The sequence below is a fragment of the Dromiciops gliroides genome, chromosome 1, assembly GCF_019393635.1.
Source record: "Dromiciops gliroides isolate mDroGli1 chromosome 1, mDroGli1.pri, whole genome shotgun sequence".
NCBI classification, from domain to species: Eukaryota; Metazoa; Chordata; class Mammalia; order Microbiotheria; family Microbiotheriidae; genus Dromiciops; species Dromiciops gliroides.
The window spans coordinates 548,815,611-548,840,216 of NC_057861.1; positions in this window are offsets into that span (position 1 = coordinate 548,815,611).

Genomic DNA, 24,606 nt, shown 5'->3' on the forward strand with positions numbered 1-24,606 from the left:
ACCTACTGTTCTGATGTTGGGATGCGGACAGTGAATCAAATGTTTGAGTCAAAAAGTGCATTGAAGGCATGTGGCACTGTGGATAGAGCTCCTGGTCTGGAGTTCAGAAGATCTGAATTCAAGTCTTACCTCAGATGATAGGTAAGTCACTTAACCCTCTTTGCCTCAGTTTCCTCATCTGTAAAAATGGGATGGAGAAGGAAATAGCAAACTGCTCTAGTATCTTTGCCAAGAAAACCCCAAATAGGGTCATGGAGAGTCAGCCACAACTGAAATGACTGAACAACAACAAATCTATTGGGAAGAAAAATATATTTTCAGTTTAAATGAATGAATGGTTTTTGCAGGGATCCTTAGCTTCGTTTTGTGTCACAGATGCCTTTGGCAGTCTGGACAACCTTATAATGACCTGAGAAGAATGTTTTTTTGTTTTTGTTTTTTTTTTTTTTAGTGAGGCAATTGGGGTTAAGTGACTTGCCCAGGGTCACAGAGCTAGTAAGTGTTAAGTGTCGGAGGCCAGATTTGTACTCAGGTACTCCTGACTCCAGGGCCAGTGCTTTATCCACTGCGCCACCTAGCTGCCCCAGAGAAAAATGTTTTTAATGCATTTTATAAAAGTCATCAGATTATAAAGGAAACCAATTAAAATTGAAATATAGTTATATTGGGTATCCATCCAATCATCCATCCATCTATCTATCTAAAGTTAATGGGACCCTGGTTAAGAATCCTTGGTTTAGTGAATGAACCCTTGATTCTATAGCCTCCTAGACTATGGTGGCCCTATAAATCCAGTACCATAAGAAAATATGAACCCATCAATTTCCTTTATACAGTATTTGCCTTAGATTTACATTGCCAAACCTGATAATCATTTCCAAAGCCCATCCCATTAGAGAATAAGCAGTGGATCCACATTTGAGGTAAAAAAAAAGTTAAACTGTTTTGGTTGGCTTAATGTGATATAATTGTCCAATTTCAGAGAAATTTACATGGGTCATATGATCATAGATTTAAAGCTGGAAAGGATCAAAGTCCACCTAGTTTGTTGTTGTTCAGTCATTTTCAGTCATGTCCAACTCTTTGTGACCCCATTTGGAGTTTTCTTGGCAAATATACTGGAGTGGTTTGCCATTTTCTTCTCCAACTAGTTGGCTCCCTTCATTTTACCGATGAAAAAACTGAGGCCAAGTAAGGTTAAGCGATTCATTCAAAATCGTGCATGTAGTAAGTAGCAGTCATAATTGAACCCAGGCCTATAATTCCGAATCTATTGCTTTTTTCATAGAACCACACAAAAGGCAAATTGTGGATGCTACTTTGTGTTCTCCCCTTTGCAGGCTCTTTGTAGATACAGTCTATGCCATCCTTATCACCTAACATTCATGAAAGATAATAAATGGGTGTCATTTTAATAATAGCCTTTGATAGCTAGTACTTTAGATTACAAAGGAAAAAGGGAAAATAAAGGAAGGAAGAAGGAAAGAAGGGAAGAAAGAAAAAGAAAGAAAGAAGAAAGAAAGGAAAAAGGAAAGAAAAGAAAGAAAGGATAGAAAAAAGAGAAAGAAATTAAGAAGGAAGGAAGGAGAGAAAGAAGCAAAGAAAAGAGGGAAGAAGGAAGGAAGGAAGAAAGGAAAGAAAGAAGAGAGGAAAGAAAGAAGGAAGGAAGATAAAGAAAGAAAAAGAAAGAAGAAAGAAGAAAAAGGAAGAAAGGAAGGAAGAAAGGAAGAAAGAAAAGGAAAGAAAAGAAAGGAAGAAAGAAAGAAAAACTTTTTTGGGGGGGAGGAAGTGAGATATAATGGTAGGACAGTGGACTTGAAACTGAAAGACCTGGGTTCTAATCCTTCCTCTGTCACTTACTGGCAGTTTTGTTTCTACATGAAATCATGCTTGTCACTGAACTTCTAAAGGCCTTGGATTTTCTCATCTTTAAAATGAGGGGTGTGATCAGGAGAATGCAGAGAATTCAGAGAAGGCATGAACTGATGCCAAGCGAAGTGAATAGAACCAGAAAAACCATAGACAAAATGACAAGAATCAAATCCCAACTGAATGCTATATAATTGTAACAGACAAACTTGGCTTTCAAAAGAGATAGGAAAAACCCACCTCCTTTCCACCTTAGCTAAGGTGGGGTACAGTGGGTTGGAGTACTGCCTGAGATATTGGATATAATTGATATGTTAGTTGTTTTGAAATGTTTGGGGTTTTTTTAACTAATAAAAATTCTTTGTTATAAGGGGTGCTTCCATATATAACCTACATCAAACCTCTAACTGTTTTAGGGAGGGGGAAGGAAAAAATGGGAGGGAAGGAGAAAAATTTAGATCTCATTTTTTTTTTAGAAAAAAGAATGTTAAAATTGTCTTAAATTGGGGAAAATAAAAGACTATTTTAAAAAGAAAGTTAAAAGGGTTTTATAATTGTGAGGTATTATTCACTAATAACTCTATTAAAAGGTTGAACAGTCAAAAAATAAGGGGTACTTTTATACTTGGAGGATGGAGAAATGAAAATGACATAAAAATTATCAATACTATTTATTTAGATGAGGGGGTAGGATGAGATGATTTCTGAAGTGCATCCCAGCTTGAACATTTTGTGAGTTAGTTCAGTGGTCTTGACTCACATCTGTCTTTTCCCACTTTGGCCTTAAGCTCCTCTCTTGTGCAATCACCAGCTGACACAGCAATAAATACTGCTGGAATGGCAAACTAAGAATTTTTCCTTCCAAAGTGGAACATCGGGCTTTGCTTTTCCAATAAGCCCCTCTTCATTCAAATCTAATTACAAAATGATTTTTAATCATTGCAAAATAAATTCACTCTTCATGTCGAGAAGTATTAAAGCCCTAATTTAAAGAAAAACACATTCTAATGGATTTGCACTAAGGAACAGGACATAGCTGGCCTTGTCAGCTGTTCAATAATTTAACTGCAAATGAAGTGTGCAAAATACAATATTTGTGTCATAAACCATCCTGCTTGTCACATAATAGATTTCTGAAGAGTCATGTTTCAAGACACCAAGCAACATTAAGTCAGAGCAATGAAAGAACCCAGCTGAAGTTTATAGGTTCCATGTGCTTATGAAGGAAGGAATTGAGCTTCACTTAAGCCAGTGACCCACAGGACAGAGATGGCAATGTTTCATTGGTTTCTCTTGTATAAAAGCAATAGTTGAAAATCATCCATCCAACCAGCTTATTTATTTAATTCACCGGCACTCTTCCATGTTCAAGTGGTTATAACACCAATTATCTTCCTGAGGCCATAAAGATGCTACTGTCCTCTTGGTTTCCTTACCTTTAGCAATGCATCCCAGGAACAGAGTGGTAACTAGCAATTTTGGTGCCCAGGGCAAGCTTCACAAACAAACCTGAGTTAAATAACATGATAGACGTCCTCAGATCAACTTTGCAAAACGAACTCTGTTGTTGTTGTTGGAGGGAGAGGAGCCAGGAATCACAGCATCACAGAATTTGAGAGTTGGAAAGGACTTTAGTGCAACTCAAATATGAATAGCTCTCTGCTATAGTGGACTGACAAGGGGTTAGCCAGTCTTCAGTTTGAAGACCTCTGAGGAGGGGGAATCTATTATCTTTGTTGTTAGGATGTTTTCCCACCTAAACTGGTGTATTTTTAGGTGGAACCTTTAAAGTATTCTTTGTGGGGTAGGCACACAGAGGTCACCTTGAAGTGTAGAATTATGCTTCCACCGCACCCCCATTGGCGGATTCCTCCCAGAACCTCTTTTTTTGAAGACTAGCAATATCTCCATTCCTCTCTGGACAACCGGTCCTGGCTCTTTGTACTTTCCCCACAACACCTTGGCTCAGGTAACTTCTGTCCCATTCCCCTCCCTTTTAGCTTGCTTTTATGTGTTGCAAACTCCTCAAAAGGCTGTCTTTCTTTTTGCTTGCATTTGCATTTCCAAGTGCTTAACACAGCAGCTGTCACATAGTAAGTTATCAAGAAATGCTTATTGATTTGACTTGACTAGCACCTGTTGGGGAGGATGCTTCTGGTTAGTTAGACCTGAGCTAGAGAGGATCTCACTTGGGGTGACACTCCTGGGAAGAGAAAGCTATTTGCTAGGTCTCTAGTTTAATCAATTAGTCTTGTTAACTGGTGCTGGGCTCGATTGTTTCTATGTTCATGAAGGAACGGTTAGTACTTTCTAGATGTTAGTACCCTCAGACAAAGCCGTGATTGCTCTCTATTCACTGTTCTGTTCAGGAAGACAGAATTGCAAGAAAACTACAAGTGATAACTCTTAACAGAGTCTGCATAGTATGAAGCAAATATCTTTAATCAAGTGACTTAGTTAAGAGATGGCAGTGGTTGGTTAGTTAACTAGCATTTATGAAGTGCCAGGCATTGTGCTAAGATCTGGGGACACAAAGAAAGGCAAAAATCCCCAAATCCCTGAAACAAAAATAAAAAAATCCAGTTTCTGTTCTCCAGGGGTCTTGCAGTCCAATAGCTTGAAAGGTCTTCTTCAATTGGCCTCTGTACATGTGCATGCTTCTTTTTCACTTACTTGCTGTAAGGACTCTTCAGGTCAATCAGAAGGCAACCCAGAAGTTCCCCAAAATGGTGGCACAGTGGATAGAACACTGGCACTGGAGTCAAGAGAATCTGCGTTCAAATATCACCTCAGACACTAGCCATGTGACTCTGGGCAAGTCACTTAATCCTGATTTTCTCAAAAAGAAAAATGATATACATGCAAATAGTATCCTGTCATATATATCATCTAGAGCCCTAGTTTGTGGAAAGAACAATAAACTTGGAGTCTGAAGATGTTGGTTTGCGTCCCAGCCCTGATACTTACTAGTTATGTGACATTAGAAATCTCTCTTAACCTCTCTGACCCTCAGTTTCATCATTTGTAAATGGGATAATAATATTCTTCCTATCTCACAGGGTTGTTTTGAGGGTCAAAGGACATTTAGACCATATGGTGCTTTGTTAGCAAGAGCTTTTGTTATTTTTACTATGACAATTCCTTTCATTATTGTATTACTACAGTCAGTGGTAGCATTAGTGTCCATAATACCAATAAAAATAATAGTGATGAGGGACAGTTAGGTGGCGCAGTGGATAGAGCACCAGCCCTGGAGTCAGGAGGACCTGAGTTCAAATCCGGCCTCAGCCGCTTAATACTCACTAGCTGTGTGACCCTGGGCAAGTCACTTAACCCCAATTGCCTTACCAAAAAAAAAAATAGTGACGATACATGGAAACTTGTTGGTTGCATATTTAGAGAAATATGAAATAGCTCTTTGTTTTGGTAACCAGGTTATTATAGCTGCCTTTTGACATTTCTGGTAGAATTATCTTTTTTTTAAGGGCAATGAGGATTAAGTGACTTGCCCAGGGTCACACAGCTAGTAAGTGTCACGTGTCTGAGGCCAGATTTGAACTCAGGTCCTCCTGAATCCAGGGCTGGTGCTTTATCCACTGCGTCACCTAGCTGCCCCCTAGAATTATCTTTAGGCTACTTTCTAAATTTCAGGGCAGGTCACCTGAAGAATGGCTATCCAAAGTTCAAGGCATGCCTTGGGGCTGCATTCCTAAAAATGGAGCATATGAGACACCACTAGCATGTTTTCTGTCAAGAGCTAACCAGAAGGTACAACTAGTTCAAATTTATGGAAAAAGCACAAGAAAATGATTTACAAGAAAACATTTTCCTCCCTTCATAAACTCAGGGACCACTGTCCTGCAAACATGCATACCATCAAGGAAGAGAAGTCTTCATGGCAAACACCTATGGATGGGCAACTTCTACCTCCAACATTTTGGGTCCTTTATATCTTTTTATGACATCCCCTGTGCTGCTCATCTATAGATGAGATGTCTTGGCTAGGCACACTGCTCTGCCATCCTTGCCAGACTGACTTTCTTCAGTACATGTTGCTCTTCTACACTCACTTGGCCTATCCTCTGTGGAAGGGGGAGGGGCAGTACATTGATCTGTCTCTTGGCCACGGTGTTTAGCACTTCCAGATTCTGAATAAATGGAAATCCATGGCTTGAGAACTACTAGACTTTTTCATAAAGAACCATTAACAATAACCTGAGGGGCAACTAGGTGGCGCAGTGGATAGAGCACCGGCCCTGGAGTCAGGAGTACCTGAGTTTAAATCCGGCCTCAAACACTTAACACTTACTAGCTGTGTGACCCTGGGCAAGTCACTTAACCCCAATTGCCTTACTAAAAAACAAAAAAACAAAAACAAAAACAAAACGCCAATAACCTGGTACCAGTAGGAAGTCTCCCCTGTTTTGGTCCTTCAGCATCTTGGATCTGAGACCATCCTGTGAGTACCAGAATTCCAACTCCAGGAACCAAACTTTCTCTGTGAATACCTCTGCAAGTGTCAGTTTCCCCATTTTAAACTCAGTCCTTTATATTTGCTTACAAAAGTGAATTTAGAAATGGCAATCCACTCCCAAGGTCAAGTCTGTTATGTCTGCCAATCCTGATATCTACCTCCCCACTCGCTTTTTGAAAATGCAAACATAGTCACTGAACAAACTGCAAAAGTCTGAACTTATACTTATTTTTTCCCACTTAATACTATTTAATTTTTCCCCAATTACACATAAAGATAGTATTCAACATTCATTTTTGTTTGATTTCCAAATTTTTCTCCCTCTCTTCTTCTCTTCCTCCCTCCCCAAGATAGCAAGCAATTTGATATAGATTATACACGTGCAATCATGTTAAACATATTTCCACATTAGTCATGTTGTCAAGGAAAAATCAGAAGAAATGCGAAAAACCACAGGAAAGAAAAAAGACAAACAAAAATACCCAGTGAAAATAGTATGCCTTGATTTGCATTCAGACTCCACAGTTCTTTCTCTGGATGTGGGTAGCATTTTCCATCATGAGTCTTTTAGAATTCTGATGTTTTACTTATTGAGAAGAAGTACAACAACAAGAATCCTTACATCAGCCAATGAATTTATCCATCTTGTAGGCTGAGTGGACTTATGACATACTAATTAATTTTTTTTTTTTTTTGCTAGGGGGTACAGACCTATAATTTTGTTGGGGTAAAGAGCTTACAGTTTGGAAATGCCTCTTCCAAAGTAAACCAGCAACTATTCTGCAACTTACATCCTTAGAGAGATTCAACTAGGACACTAAATTGCCCAAAGGCACACACACTTAATATCTATCAGAAGCAGTTAGGTGAAACTTCATGACTCCAAGGCTTATTCTTTCTCTATTCTGCCTCTTAGAATAGGCACATGAATGGCAATAGCTAATCTAGCTACACTTCCCACATTTCAAAGATTGCCATACCATTCTCCTGAGCATAAACCTATAGACATCCACTTAGCAGTGAAACACGGCCCCATTCCATTGACTTATGGAGGCCCATAGAGCAAGAACTCTTGAATTTCAGTAGTTCTTCCCTCTGGCCCATTGTCCCAATCCCTCCTTTCAATCATATATCTTCCTTGCTCTCCCAAAGCAGTCCTGGGAGACACAGCATATGCGGTACATGTTGGTTAGTTTTACTAACCTCCCTCCTGCTCTCACTGGCTCCTGCTTGTCTGGCTTTGTTTGAAATGTCCTTTAAGAGAGGATCCTACATTTCCTTAATGGTGAAAATTAACTCTTCTCTCAGGGCGCCATCAAACTAAGTGCATTCCTGCTTGGCCTGAAGATTCCCCTTACTCATCAGGAGAAGATGGTGTCAGGCAATCATCTCAGTTGGAGGAGAAACCTCTTACTTCAGCTCCTCTCATGCTTCAGATGAGGGACATGTGTAGGGGTGTGTATTTTAAGACATCCTCTGATACCAAAATACTATGTTCAGACACTAGCGTCTTTCCTTTCAATAATCTCCTTTGCTTCAAGCATAAAGAACAATCTGCCAGAAACTAGTTGTAGCTTTCTACAGGAAGTAAGCCAAAAGATGGCTTGGAGACAATGCTTTTATTGTTTTTGCTGATTAGGGTTATCAAATACATTCAAACCTGCAGCACTGAAAAGGCTATATTTACCTTTCTCCTTCCCTGGTGGCCTGCTTTCAGGGGGACAGGATAGAAAGAGCAGGAGATAGGATGCTGAGGCCATATATGGGAAACTGACCAGACCATAGTCGGGGGAGGGGAGCAGGAGCAGGGCAAGTGGCAAATAGACAAGAGCTTCATTCTAGCCATAGTGTAGCATAGAAGGAATTGAGAAGAAAGTCTGGGAAGAGGAGAGGATAACAGATTTTTCCTGTCTATGAGTGATTTAAAGGTTTGAAATTATAATTTTGGGTTAAGTACCAGTCTTCCAACCAATGCTTGTGGACCAACTGCAGAACTTAAAAAGAGGGACTGTTTCAACTTTGACTTTCTAACCCTAGCAACATAGGGAAGCTAGGTGGTGCAGTGGATAGAGAATTGGACTTGGAATCAGGAAGACTTGTGTTCATGATTTCAAATTCAGCCTCAGACACTTACCAGTTGTGTGATCCTTAACTTAACCCTGTTTGCTTCAGTTTCCTCATCTGTAAAATGAGCTGCAGAAGGAAATAGTAAACCACCCCAGTAGCTTTGCCACAAAAACCCCAAATAGCTTTTTCAACTGAAATGACTGAACAAGAAAGCCTTAGCTACTAACCATCATAGTGTGTTGTACAAAATAGATGTAGGTACTTTAAATGATTGATTGACTGATAGACCTTTGAAAAAGTGCATTATAGGAGGGGACTTCAATATTATAAGGCTATCCAAAGTATTTTCCATCTTTGTTAACTCATCCTACTTTTATTTTCTTAGGGATTTAATCCTTGGTATCCTCCCATGCTACTCAACTACATATGAACTGAAGCTGGAAGGAGGCTTAGAATCTCATTTCATCTCATCTCATCTCATCTCATCTCAGTGCTTCATTTTATAGACAAGAAAACTGAGGGCCTAGAAGGGGAAATGATTTACCCAAGGTTATACAGATAGTCAATATCGAGATGGAATTAGGACACAGACCTTCTGACTCCAGAGACTGTATTTTTTTTTTAACAGGATCATACTTCCTCCCTCTGGTATCTTGAACCTTAGAGAATTCTTTCCCATGGATAGTTATATGGATGGTAGGGACATTACAAATTATATTATACAAAAAAAATAAGGATCCAGATCATGAATCAGGCAAGGGAAAGTTATGATTCTTCTGGACACCACGATTTATCTCCTTGTAATTAATTGCCTGTATGTGAAATGTCTGCATGAGGTTAGTGGAGTCATTTCTGGGTACTTAGGGGGAGAGGAGATTTTGTAATATTAGCAAACCTTGTCCCACAAAACTGAGGCAATCTGTATTACTTCAGTTCCCTGACAATTCTTATTAAAAATAGGCTTGTCTTACCCAGAGAGAGGCAGAGTTAAACTGGTGTTCTTCTTTCCTGCTCATCAGGACAGGATTTAAAGGGTTAACTGTAAGGGATTCTCATTTGGTTTTGTTTCTCTGACATTTGGCCAGAGTGAGCCAGATAATAATATATATATATATATATATATATATTTATATTTATATTTATATATTTGGTGAGGCAATTGGGGTTAAGTGACTTGCCCAGGGTCGCACAGCTAGTAAATATCAAGTGTCTGAGGCAGGTTTGAACTCAGGTCCTCCTGAATCTAGGGCCAGTGCTTTCTCCACTGCACCACCTAGCATATATAATCTTTAAGGTTTGCAAAGTCCTTTACAAATATTATCTTCCAACTACCCTAGGAGATAGGTGTTATTATTATCCTCATCTTACACATGAGGAAATTGAGGCAAACAGAGGTTAAATGACTTACCCAGGGTCACAATCTAATAAATATCTTGGGCAGGATGTGAACTCAGGTATTCCTAACAAGTTGCAGGGTTCCAGTCACTGTTACACATAGCTACCTTTCACATGAGAAAAAAAAACATTTGGGGGAAGGGATCTGACATGATGGTCCAGAACACAATATATCCATGGGCTCATTTGCATTGGAAGAGCCAGAAGACCCTTCCACATGGGTATCTTTCTGTTTCTCCATAAGGTTGGGAGTAAAAAAGAAAGATGAGTCCTGCAGATGGATGCCATAGTGATGGGACCCTGGTTTGGGGCATCAGGTGATGGGAGTAAGGTTTTTCTCTGCCACATGACATTTCCAAGGGAGGACTGTGAGGTCCAGAACATGCTGGGAGGAAGCAGGAACTCCTTGGAAGAAAATGAAGATTCCCTCCCATCACAAATGTTTGCATCCTGAGAGACAATTCTGGACACCCCATCCTAGTTACAGCTCTGCCTCTTATTACCTATATAGGCAATGAGGTGGATTAGGATAGCTGAAAAGTAAGCTGTAGCTCCATTAAAAAATCATCTTTAACCTTTAGTTCTAGAGACCCTAATTAAAAATCAATTCCATTTTTTGGGGGTTGTAAATCTGACAGCAATACTGTCTCTAATGGCAAAGGCAAGATAAATAGTATGTCAGGTAAACTCACCAGGAAAATGACATTTTCATTAGCAATTTACTGGGTGTGAAATTTCTACCATGATGAAGCATTCATGAACAATACAGGGTAGCCATCTTCCAAAAGCTCTGGATACAGCTAATTAATGGGGGGAAAATCCTAGATGAAATGTCTGCTACCAAAATTATTTTCGCGTGCTTGGGAGAATTATTTTGTATGCACCTTTCACTGTGGAAATAAGTCAGGACAGAAAACAATAAACAAGATGACATAACAAGATGATTGCAGACTATTGCAGTCCAGAAAAATCTAATCCTGTCTCCTAACAGCATTGCAATCTTTATTGTGGCTGTATGTGCCCCAATTCATCAGCCCATTGCAGCAAGATATTCCCTCCAGCAATCATTCAATTTCAGCGTAGCCCCAGAACAGGTATTGACTTTGGGGACTGGTTATTCATCCAAGGTTCAATGTACCTTCATCAAAAGAATCTCAGGGTAGCCTCAGAAGCATGCTAAGAGGTTCTCCAGAAAGAAGGTAGAGGTTACAAAAAATTCTATCTCATAAAAGATAAGGAAAAAATATATATCTCAAGCTACATTGCCCAGGAGGGCAAACCTAAAGAATTCAAATTATAGAATTCATGGTCCCCCAGGACATTTCCTCCAATTTATCTATTATACCTTAATGAAGTTCAAATGTTTTGCTCCAGTTGGGCCATTCTCCTTGTCTGCCCTTCCCATACCTCATGCTCTTGCCACCTCTGTGCCTTTGCTAGTGTGGTTCTTTGTTCCCCTTTTTTACAATGTCCTCTTCTATGCTCTTTGTCCATTCAAATCCTACCTAGCTTTCAAGTTCCTCCTAATGCATTAAGATTCCCCAAAAGTCTCCAGCCTCCATTAACCTCTTCCTTATGTGAAGTAATATGGGGAATTGAGCATGATATTGCTGATCAATCGATTCTGTTGTAGAAGAAGTTAATATTCATATACAAATTGGACTACAGGACCTCCTGAGATCCCTCCCAAGTGTGAGATTCTATAGAAGGTGTCATACAAGGTATCATAAAAGTCTTAGTGTACTTTTTTTTTTTTTAGTGAAGCAATTGGGGTTAAGTGACTTGCCCAGGGTCATACAGCTAGTAAGTGTTAAGTGTCTGAGGCCAGATTTGAACTCAGGTACTCCTGACTCCAGGGCCGGTCGGTGCTCCATCCACTGCGCCACCTAGCTGCCCCTGTAATTCTTTTTTAAACTTATTCTTTGGTGAGGCATTTGGGGTTAAGTGACTTGCCTAGGATCACACAGATAGTAATTGTTAAGTGTCTGAGGCCGGATTTGAACTCAGGTCCTCCTGAATCCAGGGCTGGTGCTCTATCCACTGCACCACCTAGCTACCCCCTTAGTGTAGTTTTAATCTATTAAAAGCCATTTTAAGCTATTAAAGCTTTTAAAGCTTCTTGAAGTAAGATTTTTGGGACACCTTATATTGTCCTGTTTTTAAAGGTTAGGGACTGGACTGGTGATTTCACTTGTATAGGGTACTCCCAGATGAGTGAATTCTCTCTACTAATGCAGAATGTAGGTCAGCACCTTCTCTGCAACTTAGAGTCTTAGAGACTTGCCCAAAGATGTTCAATGACTTACTAAGGTCACATAGCTAGTGTATGTCAGGATTTGAACCCAGATCTTTCTTAGGTTCAAAGGTCACCACTCTACTACTTCAATGCTGTCAAAATCAAATGGAAATGAGGAAATTGATGTGAACAGGGTTAGGTGACTTGCCCAGGGTCACACAGATAATAAGTGTCTTGGGTCAGATTTGAACTTGGGAAGATGAGTCTTACTGATTTTAAGCCCAGTGTTCTCTATTCACTGAGCCAACTAGCTGCCCCCAAAGAAGCAAGACATATTTTAAAGGCAGTAAGTGAAATAAGAAGGGACAAACTGCTGTGAAGAACATATAATCAAGATCTTAAATTTAGAGGTGGAAGGAAACTTAGACGTCATTGATTCCAACATTCTCATTTTATAGATGAAGAAACTGAGTCTCAGAAAGGTTAAATTAATTATCCAGAGTGATATAGCAAGGAAATATCTGAAGCAGAATTCAAACCCAGGTCTTCCTAACTCCTAGTCCAGCATTCTATCTACTATGCCATGCTAAATCCATCATGAGTTTTCAGTTGACTACGCACTGTCTCTAGGCTAGAAAGAGAATGTAGAAGGGCTATGTGGCCTGGGGCAAGTCTTAACTAGATTACATAAGCACAAAATTTCAGAGATAGAAAAGACCTCAGTGGTTACCTATTATAATCTGTACCTGAAAATGATCCTTATCTACCATATTCTTTTTTTTTCTAATTTTTTTTTGGGGGGTGAGGCAATTGGGGTTAAGTGACTTGCCCAGGGTCAAATAGCTAGTAAGTATTAAGTGTCTGAGGCCATATTTGAACTCAGGTACTCCTGACTTCAGGGCCGGTGTTCTATCCACTGTGCCACCTAGCTACCCCCTCTCTACCATATTTTTGATAAATGGTCATATTCTTGGGCTCAAAGATTACTGCAGATGGCGACTGCTGCCATGAAATAATTCTTAATTATTTTTTTAATGGGAAATGAGGGTTAAGTGACCTGCCCAGGGTCATACAGCTAGTAAGTGTCAAGTGTCTGAGTACGGATCTAAACTCAGGTTCTCCTGAATCCAGGGCCAGTGCTTTATCCACTGCACCACCTAGCTGCCCCAGCAATCATAAAATTAAAAGAAACTTGCTCCTTGGAAGGGAAGCTTTGGCAAATCTGGACATCTTACTTAATAGCAGAGAAATCACCTTGCTGACAAATATATATATATATATATATATATATATATATATATATATATATATATATATATATTTGAAGCTATGGTTTTTCCAGTAGCAACATATGACTGTGAGAGTTGACTGTAAGAAAAGTTAAGTGCTGCAGAATTGATGTTTTCCAGTTGTGGTGCTGGAGAAGACTTTTGAGAGTCCCTAGGACAGCAAGGAGGTCAAATCACTCAATTATTAAAGAAATGAATTCAGGCTATTCACTGGAAGGTCAAATACTGAAGCTGAAACTTAAATACTTTGGCCACATAATGAGACTCATTGGAAAAAGACCCTGATGTTGGGAAAGACTGAAGACAAAAGGAAAAGGGGATGCCAGAGGATGAGATGGATAGATAGTGTCATAGACCATGAATATGGACTGATTTCAAGACATAGGAGAGGATAGAAGGACCTGGTATGCTGTGGTCCATTGGGGTCACAGAGTCAGACACGGCTAAACAACTGAGCAACAACAGCATTTGTTAGGAAGTTTTCCATGGCATCTTGCCTAAATTGACTTCTTTTCAACTTCTACTCACTTTTTCCGGTTTTGTTCTCTGAAACCAAATGCAACGTCCCTTCAAATACTTAGGGATGACATTATGCCCCTCTCCCACTTCCAATGTACTCTCTCTTCTCAGGGTTAAACATTCCAGTTACTTCAATAAATCCTCATGTGTCATGGATTTAACAACCTTCCCTCTTCTGGTTGCCCCACTGGACAGCTTATCAATGTATTTCTTAAGCCGATGCCTAAAACTGAATATAGTACTCTAGATGAGGTCTAATGAGGAAAAAGTACCATGAGACTCTCCCCTCCCCATTCTAGGAAGCCATGCCCCTCTCAATGTAGCCCAATATAACATCAGAATTTTTGGTTGTTCCATCTCCTTGATGACTCATATTGAGGTTGAGACCCACTAATTCCTCTCTTCTCCAGTCCCCAGAATAGACACCACAAGGTGACTGAGGATTCCCTGCTCCCTGGAGCATCAGGTAGTCCCTCCTCTTTCTGCAGATAGTGCCCAATGAAAAAGCCTGTGTGGCAGTAAATGATGTCAGCTACGTAGGGCATGGAACCATCATTTGAGGTGACAAACTGCCCCAAACCCCTCCACTATGAGCAGCTGTTTCTCCCCAATTTGTAACCTTAATTGAAGACCCACATAATGGTGCAGAGAGAGAAGAGGTGGATAGGAAGCCCCTCCCATCCCCAGATAAATGTTTGTGGATAGATTTTGATTTAGTTCAGGAGACCTTCAGAAGGGGAAGGAACATTCTGAGTAACAGCAAAGTCGGGTCATTTGTAACCAGTCAATAGGCAACTCTTCTTTCCCCAGTAAATTCTCTGTCTTGCATTTCAGTGATATTGGCATCTTTGTTATCAAGCTGCTTCTGCTCTATTACTCTTATGGAGGTGTATTGAGTGGATTTGAAAGAACATGTTGCCTTATTACAGATAGAGAGCCTTGTATTTATGACGCACATTTTGGGGGTAATGTGCCTGCCGGGTTTCTGCCAAAGGAATGACAAATGCTATCAGGTTTTTCAGCTCTGCCTGATTCTGTTCCATCCTCTACCCCTACCCCAGGGAGGCCTCTCCTGTCTCAGCTTAATGGGGATATATTGGGACAAATTTCTTGTCATAGTCCTAACTTGCAGAATTTCTCTCATCCCAAGCAGCAGCTAGGCTTGGCTAGGCTTGAAAGACTGAGAATGGGCAAATGGGTGTGACAGCTTAGCCCAAAGCAGACCAAGCAAATCTAACAGGACAGCAGGCATCTGGACAGAAGAACACTCAGAGAGAGGTCATTTACTCTCCTTGTAAAGAGTGCTAGGCTTGGAGTGAGGAAGACCCAACCAAGTTCAAATCTGACCTCAGACATTTGCTAGCTGTGTGACTGTGGGTAAGCTACTTAACGCTGTTTGCCTCAGTTTTCTTAACTGTAAAATGGGAATAATAATAATAGCACCTATTTCCTAGAGTTGTTGTGGGGCTCAAATAGGACAATATTTATAAAATACTTAGCACAGTGCCTGGCATATATTGGGCTCTTCGTCATCACCTTCACCATAATTACCCCCACACCATCATCATCATTATATCTCTGGGTCTTAGCTTCTTCATCTGTGCAATGAGAAACTTGGCCTAAATGACCTCTCAGGTCCTTTTGAACTCTAAATCTATGATCCTGGTAACTTTTAGCTCTATGAAAATTTATTTGCAAATATTTGTTTTGTAATTCATCCAAATAAAGTAACTTACTGGATTTTGCTAATTCTACACAGATCGCTCTATGGGGAAGATGTGATAGTTTTTGTTGGAAATATAAATCTAAAAGATACTCTAATTCATTTATGTGGTTCTGGTAACCTGGAGAAGTGCTTCCAACTCCCCCTTTCTTTTGTCCTTTGTTTTCTCTTGTTTTGTTTTACTTTGCTGGTCAAATTGGATAGCTGTCTAACCTAAAAGTGAGACTCAAATTCTAATATTAGCTTTGCCAAGAATTTGTAGTAGAACTCTTGATCACCTTCTCTCTTCTCACACTGCCACCAATCTGGTATGAGCCCTCATTACTTTTCATCTGGACTATTGAAATTGCCTTGTGTGTTTTTCTCCCTGCCTCAAATCTCTCCCTAGGCTAGTCTATCCTTCACTCAGCTGTCAAACTGATATTACTAAAGCACATGTCTTTTGACCAGAACCAAGAGAACATTATATACAATAACAGTAATGTTATTTTAAGAACAATTTTGAGTGAATAAGTTATTTTCACTATTATAAATACCCAAATTAACTATAAAGGACATATGAAGAAAGTTGCTATCTGCATTCAGAGAAGGGACTGAAAAATAGAATCATGCATAGAATATAGCTTCAGTTTCCTCATTTATAAAAATCTAGAGGGTCCAATATATACAAAAATATAGCAAAGAATTGAACAAAGATAAAAGCTTATTCTTTTTCTAAACAATGGTTAAACACACTGGTATATGACTATAGTGGATTATTATTATTCAGTATGCTGAAAAAATAACTCACTGTGGCTGTTTCTTGGGATTTCCAATCAGAATTTGGTCTGGTGTTCTTTATATGGGGGAGGATATGAAGGAATTAGGACAATAACCAACTATCATGCCACATTTTGACTCCTGTTATTACTTAAAAATGAATATGAAAATTTGAGAGAAATACGGGAATATTTGTATGAAATGATGCTGAGCGAAATAAATAGAACCAGAGGAGTAATAAACTCTATAAAAGGAAACCAAATTTGGAGGAATTGTAATAACCAATCTTGGTCCTAGAGAATGAATTAGGAAATATACCTCCCCTTCTCTCAGTAAAGAAGTAAGGGAACATGGGGTCTGAATGAAATATGCAGTGCCAGGTACAGTTACTCTTTCGGTAGTGTTTGATTAATTTTTTCTTTCTTACAAGACAGGGCTCTATTCCAGGTTTGGGGGTGTGTAGGGATTATATTCAGAAATGACCAAAATGTAAAAATATCAACAAAACATACTTAAATAAATAAATGGATAGCTAAATGAATGAATGAACAAATATATGGAATGTTTTACACCAGACGATCTTTCCCCACATACTCTGGATAGAAAGGTGCACCAGTCACTTAGAATTGTCTTCCTCCTCTAGAATGTCAGCTTACACATTGATATATCTTTTATGTTGATCACCCCCCCTCTCATAAGTAAAAGAAGAGTCCTGAGTCAGATACCCAGATCACTAACAAGTTGTGTGATCTTAGACATGTTCTAGCCAAATGAGAATTGGTTAAAGAACCTGATAATATTTTATCCAGAGAAGTGTAACGATTGGAATGACGCCACCTGCTGGAGACTTACTGTAGAAGAGTTCTGCCCATGAAGCGAAGGTCTTTGAGGGCAAGACCAGGAGTCTTTTCTTTGGCGGGGAGGAAGTGACGCAGACTAGTGGGAGGAGGAAGGAAGAGACTGGCGCTGACTCTAGGGCTCTTTCCTGAGGACGCTGGCGGAGAAGGGAGCTAGAAATGTGCTCTCCCTTTAATAGATAGGAATCTAGGCCTTTTTCTCTCTCTTTACCAAATTCTTATTATCCTTAATAAATGCTTAAAAGTCTAACTCTTGCTAAAGCTTATAATTTATTGGCGACCACTCATTAGATATTTTAGACAGTTTAGCTAGAATTTTAGCCCTTAACAGAAGACAGGGGGCAGGGGAATTGGATGGAACAAATTCTTGTTTGTCCATTATTTCTGAAGAGGACCAATGACACCACAGGGTAATAATGTCTTGACTTGAGAATGAATTAGATTTTAGTGAGGCAGAGTTGCACAAGGTCATCAGCCTCATTCTTCCAGAGTCACAGAATTCCAGTGGAAAGACAAAAGTCAGGCAATCGGCAATGACTCAGGATACAGTGGATGTTCTTGGTGTCTTTGATGTCTGACCAAGCTCTAAGCTCCACAGTGATTGCTTCAGCCTCCTTCATGGCTATTGGAAGAAATTGTTCTCATCCACCCATTCTACTGGGGGAAGAAAGCCTCTCAACTTACTGACTGCTATGAGGTCTGCTGAGACAGTTTACTGGGGTGTGGCCACTGCACATGCCACAGCTTCTTGGAGCCACAGGTGAGAATTAAGTGCCAAGTGGATGAGCAGTCCTGAAAAAGGCTTAGCAGCCTTCACACTAGAGGTACTAGTCCTCCTTGAACATCTCATATGCCCCGTATGACAAATAATAGGCAGCTAGATGGTGCGGTGGCTAGAGTTCTGGGCTTCAAGTCAGGAATACTTCAGTTCAAATCCAGCCTCAGAGACTAGCTGTGTGACCTTGGACAAATCATTTACCTCTGCTTCAGTTTCCTCATCCATAAATTGGAGATAATAGCATCTACCTCCCAGGATTTTTGTGAAGAACAAATGAGATAATATTTTAAAGAGCTTAATAGAATGCCTGGCACATGACAGTTGCTATGTAAATGTTATTATTGTGATTGTTATTATTATATGTAAAGGACTTTTACCTAGACAAACTAAGGGAAGTGTTTAGAAGTTATCAGGATGCAGCATTTGGCTTGATAGAAAATATCATTTCTGACTATATCATTTGAACTATCCCAAAGTGGAATGTGCTGCCTTAGGAAATAGGGGTCTCTCCATCAGTGGAGATCTTGATGCAATAACTAAATGATTACTTAAAACAATCCCCTTTTTTCAAGTATAGCATGGGCAAAAAGGCTGCTGAGCATGGCTCATTTGGGTCCAAAAATCTGTGATTCTGTGTTCCTTCTGTGTCACTCATCTCACTGTCTCTTCCCCATCTGCAAAATGGAGATCATAATCTCTGCATTACTTTCTTCAAGTGTGTGGTTGTGAAATGAAATGGAATCAGGGATGTAAAACCACTTGGAAAGAGTTAGACATTTCCTACAAATGAAAGACATTATAATTTTTATTAGCATTCTGTTTTTCCAAGTGTCTGAGTCAATCCAGACATGCTAGATTGTGCTACAGTGATTTCCAGACCTTCCTGAAGAACAGTCAGTGATGAAGAACATGTACGCTGCTGATACCTATGTTATCGCTTATGTACATTTCATATTCCAATAAACAGTGGGGATTAATCTCCCTTAGTTTTATCGTGATCCTCATTTCCATGTAGACTTAGACATATCAGTCTACCTCTCTCTAGAGGATTTAATCTTAATTGGCTGGTGTACAGAAATCTTTCTTCTACTACTTAGTAGCTGTGTGATCACAGACAAGATATTTAACCTCTCTGAGCCACTTTCCTAGTCTCTAAAATGAGGAGATTGGACTAAATCAAGGGCTTCTAAGGTGTCTTCCAGGTCTAAATGTATAAAGCCTTTGATTATAGATCTGTTGTACTGAGGGAGGGTTATTAGAGCAGATCCCTACTCCCCCTCTATAGCTTTCACTAAAGTACTTCCTATGAAAATGAAACTCCTGGCTCCTTCTGGTGGGCCTTGTATTCAGGCTACTCATGGTCATTCATATGATCTGGCCCTTTGTAGAGTGCCTGTTCAACCAGATATTCCTGGTTGCTTCCTATGGTTGACTGGATATTGCACCAAAGATAGGATAAGATGGGAAGAGCTATTTGCTCAGCAGGCTGACAAGGTATGGCCAAAATCTCTGGTCTTCTCTCTTCTTCATTCTTTTGCACACAACCCTGGCACATAGCAGGCACTTTATGAGTGCTTGTTGACTTCTCTTGGTCTCACTTTCCTCGTTTATAAAAATCCAGAGGGTCCAAAATATACAAACATGTTAATACCCTTTAGGATAGAAAAGACCTAGAAAAAGACAGGTTAGAATATCTACAATTCATCCTTGGGTTTTCCATTAGATAGAGTGGATTTCTCTATTTTCTTCCTCTCCAGAAACAGCTGTGGCAGCTCCATGTGTATGGAAGTGAGGAGTGAGTACATGTGCCAACCTAGATAAACTCAAGACTAGATCTCAAGTGCCCAGATGCCTCTTCTGCTGCCTTTTCCCAAAAATTAGTGACCAAATAGTGATCCAGAGATGGATGTTTCTAGCCTTGGAATAGGCTTCATGAGTTAAAGATGCCCAGGGTCTTTGAGCACTGACCCAAAGTGGGTTGTTTGATGAAATTGTGTTGCTTCTTGGAGAACGGGATTACCATTGATGGATTGTTCTGGAATTCTGAATCCCAAGACATGACCTGGCTGACCAGAAGAACCAGAGCTTGGGTTGCTGTTTGGACAGTGCAGACTGAGGTGAAAATGACATCTGCTCAGCAGTTTCACAAATCTCTCAGGAGTCCTTACCTTCTGGGAGAATAGAAGAGAAATGATGCATAGATAATATGCTTATGTGGCTGTTTATGAGTTTCTATGTGTTCTTTGAGTGTGTCTTGTGTTTTCTGGATCTGTTTAAGGGATCTTGTGAGTCATTTGTGAAGAGTTACATTTTCACAATTTAAGTATTTGAGTATTTGTCAATGGACTGTTATGAGTCTTTTTGTGTTTGAAACATTTCTTTGATTGTGGAATAAATATCTGTCCTATACCTGATATCTACTACTTTGTACACTGAGTGACTTTCATAGTAGGGACCCTGTTAATCCTAACTGTAAGCCTCAGCTTTGCTTAAGGATGGAATAACTCCACTTATGGGGATATAATGAGCTAGAATATTTAAGAAAAGTAAGCTCTCTTTTTCCTTGGGGGTCAAGGTCTCTCAGGACTGAATTGGATTTGCCTGAGCCTAAAGACAGTGCAGAGTTCTGTAGCCAATTTGAATCACTCTCATAAAAAACATTTGTTAAATGTTCAGTGTGTAAATTTACATCTCAGAAATGAGCAAATACTATAAATCAGGGCTTGATTTATTGTTTTGTTTATTGTCTATACTTAAGAGAAAACAATAATCCAGGTTAAACATAAAAATGTTTCATGGATACATTTTCTTTTCTCAGAGAGAGGGTTGTTAAACATTTACTAGCACAGCCCTAGCTAGTGTCCTTCGTGGGAGAGGGGGACACCCTCTGGGCCATAGATTATATTGTGATGCTATGAAAAATGTGTTCTGCTGTTGAGATACACAAAGATAATGATATAGACCTTCTGTCTAGCAGGGTATGGACTCAGAATTGTTTTTATAATTGTAGTAATGGGTTTGCACTATGCCTTCTTTACTGTCTTGCTTGTGATCCATGACAAATACTTTCAAGATGGCTGGCTGAAGTTAGGAATGCATTTTGTGGCTTAGTGGATAGAGTGTTAGACCTGGAATGAGGAAGACCTGATTTAAAATCTTACCTCAGAAACTCAATAGCTGTGTAACCCCAGACAAGTCACTTAACTTCTGTTTATCTCAGTTACCTCAATTATAAAATAGGAATAATAATATCACCTACCTCCCAAGGTCATTGTAAGGCTCAAATGAGATAATATTTGTAAAATGCTTAGCACAATGCCTGACACATAGTAGGTACTGATGTAATTCTTATTCCTTTCTCTCCTTCCCCATTTGGTGGTTATGGGAAGGAGGGAAGCTAACTCATCCACACATCAATTGAACCCAGGATTACCATACTTCCAGCATCTAAGCTCACTAGGTCAACCATCAGCATTTCAAGGATGCTGACACTGTGCACTGTGAGTCATCGGAATTTCTGTGGGGACACAGCACAATGTATTGGGCTGCAACCCAGGCTCCAAGGCCAGTTACGTTACTGCCTTTTTTTTTTCCCTCATGATCTTGATGAAGTCATCAAATCTCTTTTTGTTCACTCAGGCAGCATGGAATAATAGTAGGAGCACTGAAATTGAATTCAGAGAACCTACCCATGCAGACTCAAGCAAGTCATTTGGATACAGAAACTCAGGTTTCTTCTCTCAAAAGTAGAGGATGTGGACTAGATAATGTCCAAGGGTCTCTCCATTCCTATGGTCGAATGATTGGATTATCTATAATGATCTTTCTACCTAATACAGTCCATGAACAACCTAATGGGAGGAATGTATCACCAAGAGGAATAGTGGGAGGTTTGGGGGTTTGGGTGGTGAAGGGGATACTTGAACTGGGAAAGGACATCAAAATGCAACATAGTTCAGAACACATTTGGAGAGACTTACCTCCATGCCCAGGATGAACAAGTGTTTAAGTTAGATGAAAGAGTAGAGGAAAAAAAAACATGGCCTTTGTAGTCCTACCACTGGCACTTTCGTAAAGGAGACCAGGGCAGTAAAAATGATTTGGGCTGTTTGGAGTTTTGTTCTTATCTACAAAGCTGCCTTATAGAGAGGTTTTCAAAGATAATCCTTAGACCATTTAATGTGAAGAAGTCTTGGGCACTTCAACTTCACAAACATCACTTGGTAGAATCAAATGTTGCATCATTTCATGGGAGAAACTAAAGAAATTACTTGGGTGAGTACTGGGAGTATCTTTAAATTGAATCCAGTGGGCCCCCCACCCCATCAAAATATAACAACTTGAAAAGTAATCTGTTCTCTTCATTACCAGTGCTACATCCTGTTTCCTAAATCTCCTTTGAGTTGGTAGTTAAAGGACCCAGCTACATATTCCTAACGTTATTGTTGCCGACTAAAGTGCTTAGTAACGACACAAACATCACTCAGAATCAAATTATCAGATGTACAGACAACACGCTCTAGGATTTAATAGCATCTTAAATGATTGCAGGGAAATGTTCTGTAAAGCTAGTGAAGCACACATGAAAGCTAATTCAATTCTCAAATGAGTAAAAGTGAGAAACTGTTCTTATAAAACGGATGCTGCCCAAGATAGGGCAGTTCGGTCTTTTGCCTCACATGGGAAGAATTCCCAACACCTCTCCCCACTAACCATCCCACTCTGTTAATAAATATCCACTTTTGGCAGTCCTTTCTCCTTGGATCTAGACTAAGGGTTTCTGTTGAAGTGAAAGACCAATTTCCAGTTCAGCCAAGGTTATGTTTAGTATTCACCATGGTTAATCTTTTAGGAGGAAGAAGTTTTTAAAGGAGGCTCGAGGAGATAGCTGAAGGAGGCAAACTGAGCATTGGAATACTGGTCAAGTAACTTTTCAGATTCTTAATACCATATTAAAGATGGAAAAGACCAAATAATACACAACCTTCTCATTTTATAAATGAGGAAACTGAGTCCCAGAAAGGAGAAGTGACTTGCCTGGGGTAATGTAGAGAACACATGGCAGAACCAGAAGTAGAAGGCTACTGGAAGCACAAAGAGATAGATTTACATTTCATAGGAGCTAAGGGAGATGGGGTAGGGGGTACAGTGAATAGAGTCAGGAAGACCTGAGTTCAAATATGGTCTCACAGATACTTACTAGCTGTGTTACCTTGGGCAAGTCACTCAACCCTGTTTGTCTCAGTTCCCTCATCTGTAAAATGAGCTCGAGAAGGAAATGGCAAACCATTTCCATATCTTTGCCAAGAAAATTCCAAATGGGGTCACAAAGAGTTGAACATGACTACAAAAACTGCTAAACAACAAAAGACTCATGGGGAGTATTTCTGGGAATAACAAAACATACCCTCAAGGGACACAGAGAAGAGAAATGACCAGAGATAAAGAGAATAAGTAAAAATAGTGAGATGTAAAATCTAAGGGGAGAAAGAGTCCTGGGTTCTAGATATAGAAGATTTCAGTTTAAATTCCACCCTTGACTTAATGTGTGAGCAATTTATTAAACCTAACTAAAAATCTTTGGTTTTTTCATTTATGAAATGAGAGGGTTTGACTAGATGACCTCTGACCCTATAAACCCATGAGTCCAGGGGAGATTTGAGAGCCTATTGGTAGACAAAGGGGAAAGAGCCAATATAGAAAGATGCAAGATATGAGGAGTGATTGACAGAGTAATGTTCAAAGAAGGTAGGGGACAATAGCATGATGCTTCTAGATGGGAAGGGTTGGTGCTATCAAGAAGGGGATCTCTTCCCTCTGAGAAAAGAGTGAAAGAGAAGAGGGAGTCATTCTCTAGGAATCACACATGTCTGTTCCAGAGAAACCCATGTTTTCTTAATCAGGAAACTGCCTCTTCACAATGGGTAAGAGGAAAAATAGAAAACTAGATAGGCAAGATGAAGGCAAAATGTTCTTGACTCATTTTTCTGCAGACGAGAGGAAGGTAGCCACCACACTTCTTCTCTGAGTTTAATTCAGGGGATGGGAGAAGACATTGCTGAAGGTCCTCACAAGGACTCAAAGGTCAGTAAGAAGGGAGTAGGAGGGGTGAAATGCATAACTTCTCAGATACTGCCTAAAGCACCTTGGAAACACTGCCACCGATTATCCAGCAGAGGGAGCTTCATGGCCCAATCTCACTCCAGCACATATGGGGATGTCTCTAGCCTTAGTTCGGGGAGTGGTGGGTCAGTTCTTTAAAAGGAAATCTTCTTTTGTTGTACATATTAGAAGCAAGGGATTCCTTCCCATAATGAATGCTACACCTCCACCCTCCCTTGCAAGGAGGGCAAAAGGATCAAACACATTTTTCCTTCACATCAAAATAGGAGGAAAGATAAAAAGAGGGAACAGAGAGGAAAGAAGGCACACAAAGAAGAGAAAGGGGAGAGAAAGATGGGAAATGAGGAAAGAGAGGGAAGGAGAAGTGAGAGAGCCAGAGAAAACCAACATGATATTGTTAGCAGGACCCTGAGGGAACAGGACACTAGATAAGTTTTGCTTGGGATGGGGGAAAATGGTGGAATGAGGCTGCTGGTGAAACATGATCAAAAGTTAAAATAAAGGGGAAAATAGGGTG